Source organism: Herpailurus yagouaroundi, unplaced genomic scaffold (genome assembly GCF_014898765.1).
Source record: "Herpailurus yagouaroundi ecotype Mexico unplaced genomic scaffold, PumYag 139, whole genome shotgun sequence".
NCBI lineage: Eukaryota > Metazoa > Chordata > Mammalia > Carnivora > Felidae > Herpailurus > Herpailurus yagouaroundi.
The window spans coordinates 13,286,068-13,304,184 of record NW_024412394.1 but is presented as its reverse complement, the minus strand read 5'-3'; positions in this window follow the sequence as shown (position 1 = coordinate 13,304,184).

The window sequence follows — 18,117 nt, the reverse complement described above, 5'->3', positions numbered from 1 at the left end:
CACAGTCCGTAAGATCGATTCCCGCGTCAGGCTCTGTGCTGACAGCTGTTCAGATTCTGCATCTCCCTCTCTCTTTGCCCCTCCCCCGCTCACGGTCTGTCTCTTTCTCTCTCTCAAAAAGGAATAAACAAACAAACAAAAAAAAAGGGTCAACTGTACTTTTCCAATGTTAAAGGAAATTTTTCAAAATGGTAACGTTCTGACTCTCACACAAACATGAAGTGAGCACATGTGAAAGATTCCCTTTAAGCCATCAATTAATGGAGGAAGCCAGTAAGACGTTACATCCAGTCCAAAGGACAACCCATAGAATAGACGTAGGAAGAGGCTTCAATAAGTAATACCGAAGTAGACTTCCTAATAAGTGCAAAACTGTCCTCTTCTGCTAGGGAGAAATCAGTTGAATTTCTACTGGACACAATTCATTTCCATCTTTATGGACAATACTCACTTGCAATGCTATCAGTTTTCTATAATGTCTAAAGTTATAAAATGGCTCAAAGACAATAAAGGGCACAGAACCTGTCGACTCAAATAACCCTGTTCATGAGTTCATGAGTTTGAGCCCTGCATCGGGCTCTGTGCTGACAGCTCAGAGCCTGGAGCCTGCTTTAGATTCTCTCTCTCTCTCTCTCTCTCTCTCTCTCTCTCTGCCCCTCCCCCTCTTTCTCTCTCTCTCTCTTTCTCACTCTCAAAAATAAACATTAAAATTTATTTTATTTTATTTTTTTTAATGTTTTCATTAAACATTTTTTGAGAGAGAGACAGAGCACGAGTGGGAGAGAGGGAGAGAGAGGGAGGCACAGAATCTGAAGCAGGCTCCAGGCTCTGAGCTGTCAGCACAGAGCCTGATGCGGGGCTTGAACTGGTGGAAAATGAAATCATGACCTGAGCTGAAGTTGGATGCTCAACTGACCGAGTCACCCAGCATCCCCTAAAAAAAAGAAACAAAGAAAGAAAGAGAGAGAGAGAGAGAGAGAGAGAGAGAAAGGAAGAAAGAAAGAAAGAAAAAAGAACTCAACCTAGAAGATGTTCTACTCTATTAACTCAGAATCCTTTTTACGTCTCCACTCTTCCCTCTCCTAAGGATACTTTACAGAATTGATTTACGGATCAAATTAAACAAAGGTATATGGTGAATGTCCTTTTTCTTCCTGGCTTATTGGGGAGGTGTGTGTGTGTGTGTGTGTGTGTGTGTGTGTGTGTGTGTGTGTGAATCTGGAGGTCAGGGAAGGGAAAGAACTTGTGTGGAGATCTCACCATGTGTCAGGCTCATTGGTATGTATCTTATCCTGTGAAATAGGGATTTTTGTCCAGTTTTACAAACGAGAACACCAAGGCACTGCACTGAACCCAATGCAAGACAGTCATCTTATTCATGGTCATTCTGATTGCAAACTCACTCTTTCTGCTGTATCAGACTGGCCTACTAGAGGTATGGTGGTTGGTGTTGGGTAAGTCTGGTTCCCAGCTGTGATCCTCTCTTGGAGCTCTCCTTCCTGTTCCAAGTTGTGTCTTCCTGTGTTACACGTCTTCATCCTCTAGCTAATTACCTCTTGAGACCTTCCTTGGCCCCACTCCCACCTTCCCCTCTTGCATTGTTTGTGCCATTTGCAACATGCTACTCAGGCCCCTCTCTTCGGGTAGCTCTGAATTTCCTCAAAGGTCTTCTCTCTGCTCTGACCTCTTGTGGCACTTAGAATCTACTCTGCTTTTCATTTGGCATTCATGTCTACCTCTGTAAAGTCGTTACCTTTCCTACAGTTCATGTCTTAGATCCCAAACTAGTCTGTAAGAACCTGAGGGCAGAGATGTTATCTTCAGCCTCTTTGAGAGTATTTCCTTCAAGTATAGGACTTTGCAACAGAGTACGTGCTCAATAAACCGTTGTTAAACACCTCCATGGATGAAACCTTTTGCAAGCATTTCCTGGTCCCCCTCTCTCCATGGTTACTGTAAAAGTAACTGTACCCATTTCATCAGAATTCCTGCGAAAGGGGTAACTTCTGGTAAAGAAAACTTTTTCCAAGACATGAATGAGTAATCAAGGCTTAATTTATTCCAATATTCCTAACAATGGCTGTTTTGCTTTCCCACAAGGGTCTGCATTTTGCTGTTATGGAAATATGTGGGGATTTCAGAGTAGGCTGAAGGGGGAGCTATGTTATTCAGAGCTGTGCACGCTCCCACTGTTGGACCACGCTGCTCAATCCCGGACACAGCAGGACTGTCACAATGAGGCCACCACACTTATACGCTCCTCTGCCTCTTTGTTCCCTTGCCTTGGTTTTCTTAGCACCACTCTGTCCTTCCTGCCCACAACCCTTGTTTCTCTTGAGCCCTGCAAACCCAGGCCGTGTGGGGCTGGCCTGATCCCAGCAGCCAAACTACCCCTTTCCAGAGTGTTCCCAGAAGAGGACATTCACAACCAACCCTGCCTTTTCCTCTACGTGCCTCCAGTAAAGACTGGCCTGGCTCAGTCACTTCCTGGGTATTTTCCCACAACAGAAATCTTCAGGGTAATCCCTAAAACTCAGGTCAGCTTCTGTAACTGACACAATTCACTTCATTAACTTTCATTACGTTCCCATCCTTTCCGCTAAATTTCTTTCCAAAATACCACTTACAAGACACGTAGCTGCCTATCGGTTTTCAATCTTTTTTTTTTTCCCCCATCTATGTGGTTCCAGGAATTGGATTTCTTCATAGGAGTCATTGCCCAACTTCATGTCTACACAATTTAAGACAAAGTTTTCCCATATAACATGATGGGCTTTCAGAGAATAGGTCCCACTTTTCCATGCAGAGAATTGGAGACACCTGCACCAAGCACCCCGCCTTTTTTTGTGCCTTCCACGGAATGGGGAAATTAGTGATTGGACCTCAGGGCTTTATCCTGTAGGCCCCCTTCCCCCCCCCCCCCCCCCCCCCACCCTAACGGCTTTGTAAATTAGGCAAAGTTAATTGCAAGCCATTCAGAGAAACATCTATTGTGCCTTTTAAAAGCCAAGTAATAATGTTAGAATCATTGGGCAGTGAGATGTCATTCAGTTCTCTGATTTAAATAAGAGAGGAAGGAAAACCATTAGTCTCACATCCATCCTTAAGGGGGAGAAGGGCATCTTTAAGAAATTATGAGACAGAATAGCTCCCTTTAGAAATCATTCAAGCTTCTTTCTGACATGTCGTGCTTAATATCAGTTATTCATTTTCCTTTCTCTGTGCGATCCCCAGAATTCTTCCTGAGAAGCTCGCATTAATCTTCTGCTTTGTTTCAAGGCCTGTATTAGATTAACCTCTTTTTCTTTCAATTGGGAATGACTGATTAGCAAGCAGAAATGAAATTTAAAAATTAAACTTCTCTATGCAGTGGATTTCCTCAAGCCCGCTAGACTTTGCTGGCAATATGGATGGGATCTTCTGTAAAACCTCCACTTGGTTCTGTATTGTGGCTGCTGGAAAGACAAAATGCCTTTGGGACCACATCTTGAATAACAGACACCAGGTGCTATAAATCTACTCTTCTGTCCCTGCAGGGTGACATTTCAGTGTTCGTGAAGCGCAGGATCTTGCAAGGAGGACAAGAAAGTTCCAAAGCCCTGAGGACAAAGGAATTTTATAGGGGATACTTTGGATAATTGTCAAATTCAAGACTAGAAGTGTCCAAGTATAGAATTTAACTCCTCTATTTTAAAGATTAGGGAAATGAGATGCAAAGCTAATTATCGGTGAAGCCTGGAGGTGTCTACAGGTCTGGTTAGGTTTCCCTATGAGAGATACTTTCTCTAATGCTCTGCCTTCTGAATACACACACTGGCATGTAGATCCGGTCTTTCAGTCTGTTCTGAATTTTAAAGTGGTTTTGTTGTTGTTGTTGGTTTTTAGATTTTTAAAAAACATTTATTTATTTATGAGAGAGAGAGAGAGAGAGAGAGAGAGGGCACACATGTGTGCAAGAACGTAGCAGGGAGGGGCAGAGAGAGAATCCCAAACAGGCTCCAAACTGTCGTGCGAAGCCTGATTAAGGGCTGGAACCCAGCGGTGAGATCATGACCTGGGCAGATTATCAAGAGTTGGTCGCTTAACCAACTGAGCCACCCAGGCACCCCAAGCCTGTCCTGAATTTTCATCAATTGCTCCTTCTTACAGGATGTTCCCTCAAGTGTTCCCCAATGGCACAGTTCATTCCTTCCTGACCTTTGTTTTCTTCCATCTTCCTTTTTTTCCCTGTCTACAATGTTCTTTCTCTCTGATTACTTAGAAAAAGCACCAACATTTTATTCAGGGTAAGGCCTGAATCAAGAGCAAGGTAATCGATTTAGGGGTCACGATAAAGATGATGCGTTGCCAATGGTAGCCATACCTTGCATTCCCATTGTTCCGGAAAGCTCTTTTGATTTCATTTTCTCGTCCCATCATTACAACCCTGGGAGACAAGTTAGGTGCAAATCATTTTTACCATCTTTTATGGAAACTGAGGCTTGGGTAAATTAACTGATGTGCCTACAGTCCCATTCCAGGAGAGGAGATGAAATCAGGGTTCATGTCTTCTGTTTTAGGACTCTGAGTCCGGGACCACACTGCTTCTCTGGAATGCAGTCTGATCAGAGCGTATGTACATCAAAAGATACATTGCTGCCAGGTACTACAGGGTGATTAAACCATCACAAAGATTTTGGATAAAATAAGAGGAAAGTAAATGTTAACAGGTCAATAGAACATGGGGACAGTTCACTAAGGGAGATTGTGTAATCTCTCCCTTAATAGAAGGTTTACCTGAAGCAACAGTTCCTACTTATTCTGTGAAACATTCCAAAGTGTGTTTCCAAAAGAGAGTATATGTCAAAAGCACTAAAAGACATGACTAATGGTTACCTCAGGCAAATTCCTCAGTATCTTCAAAGTCAGTTTCTTCATCTGTGAATAATAGGGTTTGGGGAGGATTAAATAAAGTAATGTAAGTATACTGGCATGCAGAGTGCATCCAATAGTCATTGCCAATGTTTAATGATGGATAATATTTTCATTTGTATGAGGAAATAACAAGCACAAAGATTTGGCAATAAGGACATTCTTAGCTGTGTTTTTATAAATAGTAGTTGGAAACACCCTAATGTCCAGAAATAGGGAATTGGTTGAAGAGAAGCCTGCTGGTACTAAGTGGTGCTAGGCTATTAGACAGTCACTTAAAAGATTATAAAATATGTTATTACGTGGTGAGATTTTTGCGATTTATTGTGTTTTTATTTTTATTTTTTTAGCATGTATTTATTTTTTGAGATACAGAGAGAGAGAGACAGTGTGAGCAGGGGATGGGGCAGAGAGAGAGGGAGTCACAGAATCTGAAGCAGGCTCCAGGCTCTGCGCTGTCAGAATGGAGCCTGACACGTGGCTCGAACTCACGAACCGCGAGATCATGACCTGAGCTGAAGTCAGATGCTTAACTTACTGAGCCACCCAGGCGCCCCAATTTATTGTATCTTTAAAAACAAGGTATAAAATATTAAGGACAGTGTGATGTTTTTTGGTTAAAGTGTGTGTATATGTGTGTGTGTGTGTGTGTATAATAGACATATATATATAGTATATTTATAGTATACCTATAGTATATAGTATATTTATATATATATATAATATATACAATATAGGCATAGTATACCTATAGTACATAGTTTATATATAGTATAACTATTTGTAGATATAGACAAAATATATATCTATTTATACATATAAATTACACATATAAATTTATACATATAAATTATATATGCTATAGATATATAATAATATATAGATATATTAAATATCTCATATATATAGATATAAGATATATAATATATAATACATATAATACAGGCAAAGTATATCAACAGTATATAGTATATTTGTGGGATATCTATTTACATATATAATATATATAGAGAGAGATAAAAATCTGGATTGGTTTACCTTACTATGTTAACAATAAATGGAGAGAAAATTATGAGTGCCTTTAATTTTCTTATTTTTGCTTATCTGTTTTAATTTTTTTCCAACAACGAACATGTTTTTCAAGTTCTGGGCTTTGTTGCCTCTCCTTTCTTCCTTAGTTCAGCAGGTCTGTGCTGCAGGGCAGTAGATACAGACAACATTCACTAAACCCTCAGGTAATAAGGGTTTTTTGAGTATCCACTCTAGGCCAGGCACTGTTCTAGGCACTGGATGTAGAGGTAAATGAGAACGAGATGGACAAAGTGGCTCTCAAAGAGCCTACATTTCGGTGGAGGGAAGATCCAAAATAAACACATAAAGAAAGGGGAGGGAGTGGACCTCATATCCAGGTGAAGTGGATATTTCTGAGGGAGCCACCCCTCCTAGCAACATTCGTTCCCTACTCCCCCAAGCACCCTGCAATCTGAGGTCCAACGTCATTTATTGGCATAAAGGTGGCTTATCTCTTGCTAACGTGCATGATCTCCTTAGGAGTCAGTGCTGTGTCAACACTGGTAATGTATACCTTAGCATGAGTCATTTCCTGAAAGCAGATTATCTGCCCTTGAAGGGCCCAAGGGGAGGCAGTGAAAGGACGCTGAGGAAGAGATGGGGGTCACAGCCCTGCCGCTTTCAGAAAAGTAGAGGGCAGGGAAACAGGGTGCAGGAGGGCCAGGGTGCGCAGGAGACACGAATGTGGAGAGCGAGAATGACATTTCCATGAACCGAGCTTGGTTCCAGCAGCTCTACCCTAGATCTGACAGTGAAGTGTCACTTTCTCTTCTCCGTCCCTCTCCCAGTGCTTCTCCTTTTCTTGTTCAGAAAAGAATTCATCGTTTCCAAGTGTAGCGTAGACATTACTGGTGCCATAAGGCTTGGTTCTCTGGATTCCTTGACATTCCCTTTATCAGATGACATTTCTCCTTGTTTTTCCTGTGCAATGATTAATTTTTACGAATGTGTTGTGATAATCCACGTAGGCGCTCCACTTCTCTTATACAAATACATGATAGTAAGGACAGGGTTTATGTCTATGGATCACGTGTGGCTCACTAACAACTTTCAACAGATACAGAAATAGCGTCCCCAGGGTGGCAGTTTCTGTACATATCAGCTGTTTGAAAAGTACTTATGGCATGAAATGAATGTAAAACATGCTACATTATGGGTGTCACCCAATCACCCACACCGAGATTTCATTCAACAGCAAATTGCCATGGCAACAGCCAGATTGGCTCCCCTGCCATCCTTGTTCTGCATTCCCCCACTCACCTCTGGGCCACAACACCTGAGAAGAGGCAAAGCCTGGAACCGAAGGTAGTTGAGCTGGGCGACTGGTATTTAGCCAAATGGTGAAAGAGAAGATCAAGCGGCCAATCTGATTGGCTCAGTAGGGTCAGTACTATGGTAATCATTTCATAATCTTGTGTAGATCAAAGGGATCTTTCTTTTTTTGTGAGGGAAGGAGAGGCTTGGGAGAAAGAGAAACATGCTTGGATGGCAGGCAACTTCAAATACTAGCTAAGTGTTCAATAACTGAGTTGAATTTCATGGCTTTCAGGGGAAATGCCCGCCAGGAGATTTTCCCCTCTGGCCAGACTTTTAAGGCCCTTGAACTCCCAAGTAGAGACGGTGTTGAACCTTTGGGACGTATATTTACAGACCATGAGAGATTTGAGAGCAATCACGGTAATTCCTGGGGGGAAATCTCCACCCTCTCATAACCCAAATAAACTTTACCCCACAGCATGGATATTCTAATCCATTCTTTTTTTTTTTTTTTCAACGTTTTATTTATTTTTGGGACAGAGAGAGACAGAGCATGAACGGGGGAGGGTCAGAGAGAGAGGGAGACACAGAATCGGAAACAGGCTCCAGGCTCTGAGCCATCAGCCCAGAGCCTGACGCGGGGCTCGAACTCACGGACCGCAAGATCGTGACCTGGCTGAAGTCGGACGCCCAACCGACTGAGCCACCCAGGCGCCCCTATTCTAATCCATTCTTCAGGCCAGCCCTTTACTGTTTCCCTAGCAACTTGACAGCTTGGGGAGCGGGATGGGAAGGCTACAGTAAACAAAGCGAATTGCCGCAAAGACGTGGGTGGCTGGCGGAACGGGCACAGTAGACGGTGGAGGGACTCGATCTGGCAACTGCAACCACAGCTTCTATGTCTGAGGCTCCGCAAAGCCAAACACTGAGAGCGGGGTTTGCGGTAAGAAAGGAAGTTTAATTCACAAGGCAGCCCCGAACGAGGAGAGGGAGAAGTCAAATCCGGGGTTGTAGATTCCGCTTCTTGAAAAATTAGGTCTTGAGTATTTATGGGGTTTTAGGGAGAGCGCGCGTGAATGGGACTGGAAGCCAGCAAGGGTCGGGGGACTGCTGATCGACGCAGGCCCAGCCTACCATCCTGCTGCTTCGTTCGTCATATGTTCAAAGATGCGGTTTTGACATGATCAGGGGGTGGAGGGTTCAGGCACCTTGAAGTCAAATGACCACTTGCGGACATTTGCGCAGGCCCAGTGAGAGGGCCTTGACCCGTCTGCACTGGATGGAAGTGGGCTTCTTAGGTCCTGGAACGTAGCTGAAGCAAGTGTCTTGTGACTTGGACCTCAGAGAGATTTCATCTGTAGGAGCAGTTATACATCCTTATGTTATGTGACTTGGGCTGCCTGCCTCTGTTGTGAAAAGAAATGGGCCTTACGTTGTAGTTCACTTCCGTTTAGCTACCCCAAACATAAGACAACAATAATTTGTGTTGTAAGTAAATTAAAAATCGGGGCACCTGGGTGGTTAAGGCCCAACTTCGGCTCAGGTCACGATCTCACGGTTCATGGGTTTGAGCCCCGCGTCTGTGCTGACAGCTCAGAGCCTGGAGCCTGCTTCGGATTCTGTGTCTCCCTCTCTCTCTGCCCCCCCCCCCCCAGCTCTCTCTCCCTCTCTCTCCCTCTCTCTCAAAAATAAATAAACATTAAAAAAAAGTAAAAAAAAAAAAAGTAAAACTCTAATTGTAAAGCACCAGTTTCAATCTTAAATGTGTTTTTCCTCTCCTCTCCCCTCTCTGTTCCTTTCCTTTCTTATTTTGGTATTTTTCATCTCATTCTCTCCTAATAGAATACACTTGGTTGTATTAGTTCTCATATCTGCACCCAGCAGACAGTAGAGCATTGGTAAATTCCAATTTTTTTTATTTATTATTTTTTTATCTTTAAAGTTTATTTATTTTGAGAGAGAGAGAGAGAGAGAGAGAGAGAGAGAGAGAGAGAGAGAATCCCACGTAGGCTCCGTGCTCGAACCCATGAACCATGAGATCATGACCTGAGCCAAAATCAAGAGTCTGACACTTAACTGACTGAGCCACTCAAGTGCCCCGGTAAGTTCCAGTTTTTAGAAAGACAGCTCAAAGAAGAGCAAAGGGTGAAGATTGACTTCCTAAATGATGAGGTTTGACCATGATTATTTTTAGATCCTTTGCGTTTTTATTGGTTTTATTTGTGTGCACTGTCTCATTGGTGCCAGTAACGGCAACACTCACATAGACGTGCTGTATAGGTGTTTTAAGAGGGTCTGTCTTAGTATATAATAGTGTTGGGGCGCAAGGCCCCTTTTCTACAATTTCCTCCTTCTACTCCATGAGTCAAACTTTATTTCCCGGTCAAGATCCTTCTTCTGTTGTTGTTGTTTAGCCCCCTATCAGGAGTGAATCAATTACAGAGCACACACCCATGTGGTGACAGGCAGTCATTTTCAATGAGGCAAACATACTTTTCCTTCACCGTTCGTGAACTGTGTTCCAGGCGCCGACCTAAGCCTTTGAAACGCAGAGCAAACTGATGAAAACCTTCTCACGCTTTCTAGTTGGGTGATAAACAATAACTACCGAGCACTATAAATTAAATTAAGAAAGTGACATCTTTTGTCAGAAGGGATCGTAAGTGCTGTGAACAAAATAACGTAGAGGTGAGGGCAAGGTAAAGTGAGGCACAGCATCTTACTTATTTCTTCAAGTTTATTTATGTTTTTTGAGAGAGAGCGAGCGAGAGAGAGAACGGGGCAGAGAGAGAAGGAGAGAGAGAGAATTTCAAGCAGGCACTGCACTGTGAGTGTGGAGCCCAATGTGGGGCTCGAACGCAAGAACCGTGAAATCATGAACTGAGCTGAAATCAAGAGTCAGATGCTTAACCAACTGAATCACCCAGGCACCCCCATCTTACTTTTAAAATCAGGTTTGTAGGGCGTGCCACACTGAGAAGGCGACATTTAACCAAAAGGTTGAAGAAAATGAGGGACAGAGTCATTGTGAAATCCAAAAAAAGAGCATTTTGAACAGAGGAGGCTGGCTTTGGCAAAGGCCCTTGGTTGGGGGCAGTGTGGCCGGTGTGTTTGAAGAACTGAGCAGGAGGCTGGGGCTCAGGCTCGAGCATAGAATGCACTAGAAGGAGCTGTGGGAGCTCGGATGAGGCATTGGGGCAGGGCTTGCGGGATAGGATAAGTACCTTGAGGCAAAACCTCTAAAGTAGTGCTATTTAGAGGACTTAGGCAGAGAAGGAATGTGCATCTTTTTTTTTTTTTTAATCCTAAAGACAATAGGAAGACCACTTAGGAAGGTGCTATAAGAATCCAGGCCGGGGCAGGGGGGTGTCTGGGTGGCTCAGTCGGTTAAGCTTCTGACTCTTGGTTTCGGCTCAGGTCAAGATCTTGCAGTTCGTGGGTTTGACTATGCTGACAGTGTGGAGTCTGCTTGGGATTCTCTCTCTCCCTGTCTCTCTGCCCCTCCCCCACTCTCACACATGTTCTCTCTCTCTCTCAAAATAAATAAATAAACTTAAAAAAAAAAAAAAAAAAAAAAAGAATCCAGGCCAGGGATGAGGCTTCTCAGACCTGGGTGGTCACCCTGGAGGAGGTGAGTGGTCAGATTCTGGACGTGTTGCTAATGGATTTTCCTGATGGGTTGCATGTGGAGTTAAAATAAAAAAAAAAATCTCAGTATATGCTGGATCGGTTATTCTGGAACACGGTAGGTAGAATAGATACCAAACTGTTAATAATGATATTTAAGTGACCTGGTGCCTAGGCAGGAGTGGGAGGGGAGGAGAGTTTTGGCCATAGCGTTGTACATTTCAGTGTTTGGCCTGTTGTGACTCACACTATTGCTTTGTGTGGTAGGACAGCCAAAATCAAGAACTTATTTGTAAAACGATGTATCTCTGAAGCTCCTTTGACTTGTCCTCACCTGTGTTTAAATATTGGTAGGGCTATTGTTGAAAGTGCTGCTATAAACATTGGGGTACATGTAGAAAGAGTCTAAATGTCCATCAACTGACGAATGGATGAAGAAGATGTGGTTTATATATACAATGGAATACTACTTGGCAATGAGAAAGAATGAAATCTGGCCATTTGCAGCAACGCGGATGGAACTGGAGGGTATTATGCTAAGTGAAATAGGCAGAGAGAGATAACACATGTTTTCACTCATATGTGGATCTTGAGAAAATGTAACAGAAGACCAGGGGAAAGGGGATGGGGAAAAAAAAAATTACAGAGAGGGAGGGAGGCAAACCATAAGAGACTCTTAAGGACTGAGAATAAACCAAGGGTAAATGGGGGTGGGGGAGAGGGAAAGTGGGTGATGGGCAGGGAGGAGGGCACTTGTCGGGATGAGCACTGGGTGTTGTATGGAAACCAATCTGACAATGAATTATATTTAAAGATAGAAAAAGAAACCACAGGAAACACTTAAAAACAATTTAAAAAAATAAAAAATAAGTAAATATTGGTAGGGCTCACTAAGCGGTGTGTTCCTGGCCCATTCCCCAATCCCCAGAGCAGGGCTTTGGCCGTCCAAGTTGGTTTTTTTCACCATCTGCCAAGTGCTTGGCATTGCAGGGAAGGGTGTGCACCCTTTGACCCCTCATATATTAAGCACAAATAAAGAGAAGATATCATCTGTGAACACTTTTGCTGTCTGTGGTGGCACTGGGGTCTCTGAAGGAATGCTTCAAGCAATTTGGGTGTTTTATGGCCGTGGCTACACAGTGGCTTCTTAATATCTGGTGTCATTAATACAGGGGGGGGGGACCCCCCCCCCCCCCCCCCCCCCCCCCCCCCCCCCCCCCCCCCCCCCCCCCCCCGGGTGGAAGGAAGATGGGTTACCGGCATTTGCCCTTGAAATTTCTTTCTTACTTTTCCTCTTTTCTGACTCTTTTATTGCAGGCCTGATGAAACCAAGATGACAATCAGAGGAGACAGCTGTAGCTTTGTCCTGTGACTGCCCTCCGTAAACATTCCTGCCTGGCTCACAGAATTACCATCACGGTGAAGGGAAGGAAGGCTTTCTAGAGCGCAAGGAGTTATGTAGTCGGCTTAGCCTATTCCGTGGGGGAGGGGCAGGGTGCTGTCCACATTCTGCAGAAAAGTATGTCCAATGTGCTTCAAATTATTTGTCACCCGCACAGAGAATCCTGCAGCTCCTACTGCGTGGCCTTGGGAAGGAGAACACGGACACGCCTGCAGAGGACTTCCTCTCACCTGTGTCTCCCAACAGCACTTCTAGAGCGTGGAGGTCATGGTCTTCTAGGCCCAGATGTCGGCTTTTTCATCTGTGCTCTGCTTACTCTGTTAAATGCAAACCCGCAAAGTGTTCCCCCTACTTCCCCACCAGCCCGGGATTCTTCAAGGCATGTGGGGCACATCATACCTAGGGGACAGTTATCACCTCCCTTGTCAGGCATTGGTTCAAAATGGCCCAGACCTCTTGGGTGCCCCTCTGTCAATGTCATTGCTTAGCCTCTCCGCTGAGGACTTGTGCATGACATTCTGTTCAGCATGCTGGTACTGGGCCACTCCTGATCCTTTTCTCAAGTGGGAGAAGTGCAGCCTGTGATGAGTTAAAAACACTTCCATCTCTGGCTCTAAATGACTTCTATTTATATGGGTCCGTGCCTTTTGGAAAAACATTCTAGTTGCTGGGTCTGAGGCTGGCATCTTGGAAGACTCCTCAAAGCTGTGTGTCTTCAGATTTGAATTACAGAACACTCTGTAACTCTGTAACACTCAAAACCTCGCCCTTTGTTGTCTATTAACCCCACAGCCATGTAGCCGATTTCCTGTTGTCTTTTTTTTTTTCATTTCAACACTCACAAATTCAGTTGTTGCCAAATCCCTAAAAGCAACATTTTCCCAACTTCTCTTAAGTGTTACAAGACTCCTAATTTCTTCCCTCCGCTCTCTTTTGCTGTTACTTCTATCTTTATTTATTTCTCTTATTAATTGTAAACAATGAGAGGAACCGAAGGGCTGGTTCCTTCTCTCATCCGTTGTAACTGAGGGCATATTTCCCCTGTACTAAAATAAATTTAAACTCTGTTCCTAAAGAGTGTGCTCGTTTGAGAATGCAGCTACCCTTTCACACTGCCTTGGCTTATCCACAGATAAACTTTGAACTATTTCTTTGGGCATCATTGATTTTGACTCCAATGTTTACTCACTAAATGGTCTATTTGTTATTGATCCAACTCTTAGACCACACATCCTTCTGCTTCCTCCAGCTTACTGTATTTGACCTTCGCTCTAGAGGTAATCTTTTCAGTACCCCAGTGAGTAAAATGGAAATTGTCCCTTATTCCCTGGGTATGTAGAAGATAGATGTGAATTGTGGCATGTGTTATGATCCTCAGAACAAAAGGCCTGGGAAAGTGAAAGTATCACTATGGTTACTATATTTAATAATAATGGAAATTTACATCGCCAACATGAATATACATAGCTCTTCCCTTGCCAGCCTTCTAACTTTTGCTCATTAACATCTGGTGGCATGGTTTTTCTGAGTATCAACTAAACGCACACTCAGGTGGAAAGAACCCTGTAGGATCCTGGCCTTGCCATTAACGTGTTTGAAGTCAGCCAAATCAATCAGTCTTCTTTTTGTGACCTGTAGGATCCACAGTCCAGAATCCAAAATAAAGGAGTTTTTAGTGATCTAGATAACCAGAGACAAAAAAGTAAAGAAAGAGGGAGAGAGAGAGAGAAAAGGAGAGACAGAAAATTTTACCTGTAGGGAAATTTCACCTCTTTTTATTTATTTATTTATTTATTTATTTATTTATTTATTTTTAACATTTATTTATTTTTGAGACAGAGAGAGCACGAACAGGGGAGGGTCAGAGACAGAGGGAGACACAGAATTGGAAGCAGGCTGCAGGCTCTGAGCTGTCAGCACAGAGCCCTCGCTGGGCTCAAACCCACGGACCGCGAGATCATGACCTGAGCCGAAGTCGGACGCTTAACCAACTGAGCCACCCAGGCGCCCCGAAATTTCACCTTTTATTTATTTTTTTTTAATTTTTTTTTCAACGAATTTCACCTTTTAAAAGAGGAGATATGGGGGCAAATTATCCTTTTATCACCCCCAACATTAGGTAACTGTCAACTCATTATGCCTTTTTTTTTTTTACAGTGTTGATAAGGACAATTAAGTAATTGTAAATTTGTTTATAATTGTTTCTACACTTGATCCTAGCCAAAAGGCCGAGAAGCGATTGTTTATAATTATTTCTGAAAAGCCATACAAAGTAATTTAAGTGGAAGAAGATTACTTCTCTAATTTTAGAGACCGTTAGACGTCTGAAGTAAAATTTTGAAAATAGTCTTGCCTGAAGCTTTTGTAAATTTCTAGCAAATAAAAGTCATAAGTATAGTTGTTATGCTCATGGGCCCTGAAGTCTGGCTATACCGCTTGGGTGTCATTAGAGGAGTTGCTTAACGTCTGTTTTCTCATCTGCAAAGTGGGTATGATAACAATAGATAACTCACAAGGCGGTTGAGAGGCTTTAACAACAACCATGGTTTCTTGAGCTTGTCCTGCTATTGAACACTTCCTCAGTAGTTAATTTTGCAACAACCCCGAGAGGCTTACCCATAGAAGTCAATTAAGCCATTCATGGAAAGCTCTTAAGACTCTGCCTGGCCATACTGAGACTCAGTACAGGTTACTTAGCCTTCTGTGTTCCCAAAGAGGGTGCAAAGTGAAATCAGCATAACTTTGAAGCGAAATAAATAATTTAACAGGAGGGAGCATATTTCAATATGAAGCAATCTCCATGAATCTTACTTAAGAAGTCAGTTCATTTGGATTTGTCAACAAGCTCCCACTAAATGAAAACAGCTGGAGAGCTATAACTTAAGGCTATAATTAAAGGGTGAGTTAAAACCAGTGCCTGCTGGTTAGGCGGTGCAGAGGGGGCCTCGAAGCACGCCAGGGACGCTGGGCTTTTCCTGTCCGTCTTCTTAATGTGACTTGAGAGTGCGGCGGCTTCAAAGGTGGAAAAGCAGCCTCCCAGGGGGTTATGGCCAGCATGCAAAGCAGGTTGGATGAAAAGCAAAATGATGAAGGGGGATTAAAATCACTGGAACAGTGATTTTCAAGCCCTTTTAAGAGTGTCAGGACCCCATACACTCTTAAAAAATTACTGAGGACCCCAAAGAGCTTTGGTTTAGGTAGGCCGTTGATATCATATTGACCTTATTGAATATTAGGGCTGGGAACATTTAAAAATATTTACTTATTAATTCACTTCGAAATAACAAAAATATATTCCTTGATGGTATAATATCATTTCTAATGAAAAGCAGCTATCGTTTCCAAAACAAATAAACAAAAATAGTAAGAATGCTATTGTTTTACATTTTGGCACGTATTTGTTGTTTTAGTAAATGAATTCTTTTTTTTTAAATTTTTTAATTTTTTTTTTAATGTTTATTTATTTTTGAGACAGAGAGAGACAGAGCATGAACGGGGGAGGGGCAGAGAGAGAGGGAGACACAGAATCGGAAACAGGCTCCAGGCTCTGAGCCATCAGCCCAGAGCCCGACGCGGGGCTCGAACTCACGGACCATGAGATCGTGACCTGAGCCGAAGTCGGACGCTTAACCGACTGCGCCACCCAGGCGCCCCATAAATGGATTCTTAAATCTGTTTCTTCTGTCTGTTGTGATGTATCATTTTGGTTGAAAATCTACCTTGTCACACATGTATTAGTGAGGAAAAGGAGGAGTATCTTAATAGCCTTTCAGGAAATTATGGATATCCTTCTTTAATAATACAGCAAAATTTGACAGATGTTTGATTCTATTTAATTTAATTTAAAATTTTTTTTTTAATTTACATCCAAATCAGTTAGCATGTAGTGCAACAATGATTTCAGGAGTAGATTCCTTAGTGCCCCTGACCCATTTAGCCCATCCCCCCTCCCACACCCCCTCCAGCAACCCTCAGTTTGTTCTCCATATTTAAGAGTCTCTGATGTTTTGTCCCCCTCCCTGTTTTTATATTATTTTTGCTTCCCTTCCCTGGTGTTCAACAGACGTTTGATTCTTAAAGATGAGTTGCAATGTGAAATTTCAAACCGTATCAGTAAGCTTTTGATACTCTGTACACACGTATGAGAGTGAGTGGAAAGAGGATATCTTCTCCTTCCCTTCCTCCCCTTCTTCTTCTCCTTTACTTTCTCTCTCCTTCTCCCTCTCTCCTCCCCTTCCTCTCCTTCCTCCTCCTCTTCTTCTTCCTCTTCTTCCTCTCCTCTCCTTAAAATCGTTTTGACCTTAAAGGGACCCTGTAAAGTTCTTAGGAGTCCCTAGGGATTCCTAGAACACACTGCAAGAACCCTTTTTCTAGGTAAATTACCTCCCCCCCCCCCCCTCCCCACCTCTCTTCACCTTTTGGCTGTGTGGTTGCAGAGAATAAAGACTTCCTCGGGTTATCTCGGAAGAAGCCCTTTATTTTCTAGCTACAAATGGCCTGAACTTGACCTGTGTAATTCTCCCTGGCTCACTTTCCTGGACTGCATATTCTCTTTCCCATGACACCCTCCCATCTCCATTCTTTTCTCTTCTTTCTCATCCTTTCTGATCTCTCAATTTCAAACTTGCCGGTGCCTACTCTAGCCTCCCTCTCAATATCAAGACATTTTAGCTTAAGTGCTAGCTGTAACTATACATTCTCTTGATGTTTTCAAGCTCACGTGTATAGGAGAAGAGCTATACTTGGTCATATTTTTGTGCCAGTCATGGCGTATTCACTGGAGACACTATGGATCCGCTGCTATTGGGTCAAGTGCCCCTCAGAGCCCGTCAGCTGTGGATGGTGGACAGGGTCGCCTGGTGCAGAGTGTATTTCTTCTGTGTTTTTTCTATGCTGGCTGAGAATTTACCCCATTTTGATTAAATTTGCATTTTCTTTTGAAACTTCCAGACGCTCCCCCTAAGACTCCAATCTACTCTGAGATGTGGTGTAGCAGTGAAACAAGTAGGCTGTGGAGACACCTGACTGAAGAAGATAGGATTTGAATCCTATCTTGGTCACTTGCTCTCTGTGTGCCCTTGGATAAATTATTTAACTTTTTGGTCCTAAAATGAAGAGTGAGGATCATAATGTTACCTACCCTTGGGGTCATTGTAGGATTAAGAAGGGGGGGAGGGGCGCCTGGGTGGCGCAGTCGGTTAAGCGTCCGACTTCAGCCAGGTCACGATCTCGCAGTCCGTGAGTTCGAGCCCCGCGTCAGGCTCTGGGCTGATGGCTCAGAGCCTGGAGCCTGTTTCCGATTCTGTGTCTCCCTCTCTCTCTGCCCCTCCGCCGTTCATGCTCTGTCTCTCTCTGTCCCAAAAATAAATAAAAAACGTTGAAAAAAAAAATAAAAAAAAGAAGGGGGGTGGAATCCATGGAAAGAATTCAGCATATGGGAAGTACCCACAAAAGTTAGCGCTTGTCATTAAGTTTTTCTTCAGCATTGGAGAGGTGGAGACTGTTCTGCCAGACAGATTGTAGATCAGCCCTTGGGCCAGCTCCCTCATACATCTATTTCCCTCGTGCCTTGGCCTTGACTGATTCAGACCATCTTTTCTGCAATTGCCAGATCTGGTTATTTGGAAATAGTTACTGCCCTCAGTCACTTGAGCATTGGAAAATTTAAACAGCTTTTTTGTTTTCTTCTCGGTCCTATCTTTCTTCCTCAGCTTCTACCTGACTTGCTTCCTGTCTTCTATTCTCCCTCTCCCTTTTCCCCATCCAATGTTGTCGTCTCCTCCCTTTTACTTAGTTAGGGAAAACGATAAGCTCATATTGAAACAAAAAGACCCCACAATGTTATGGCT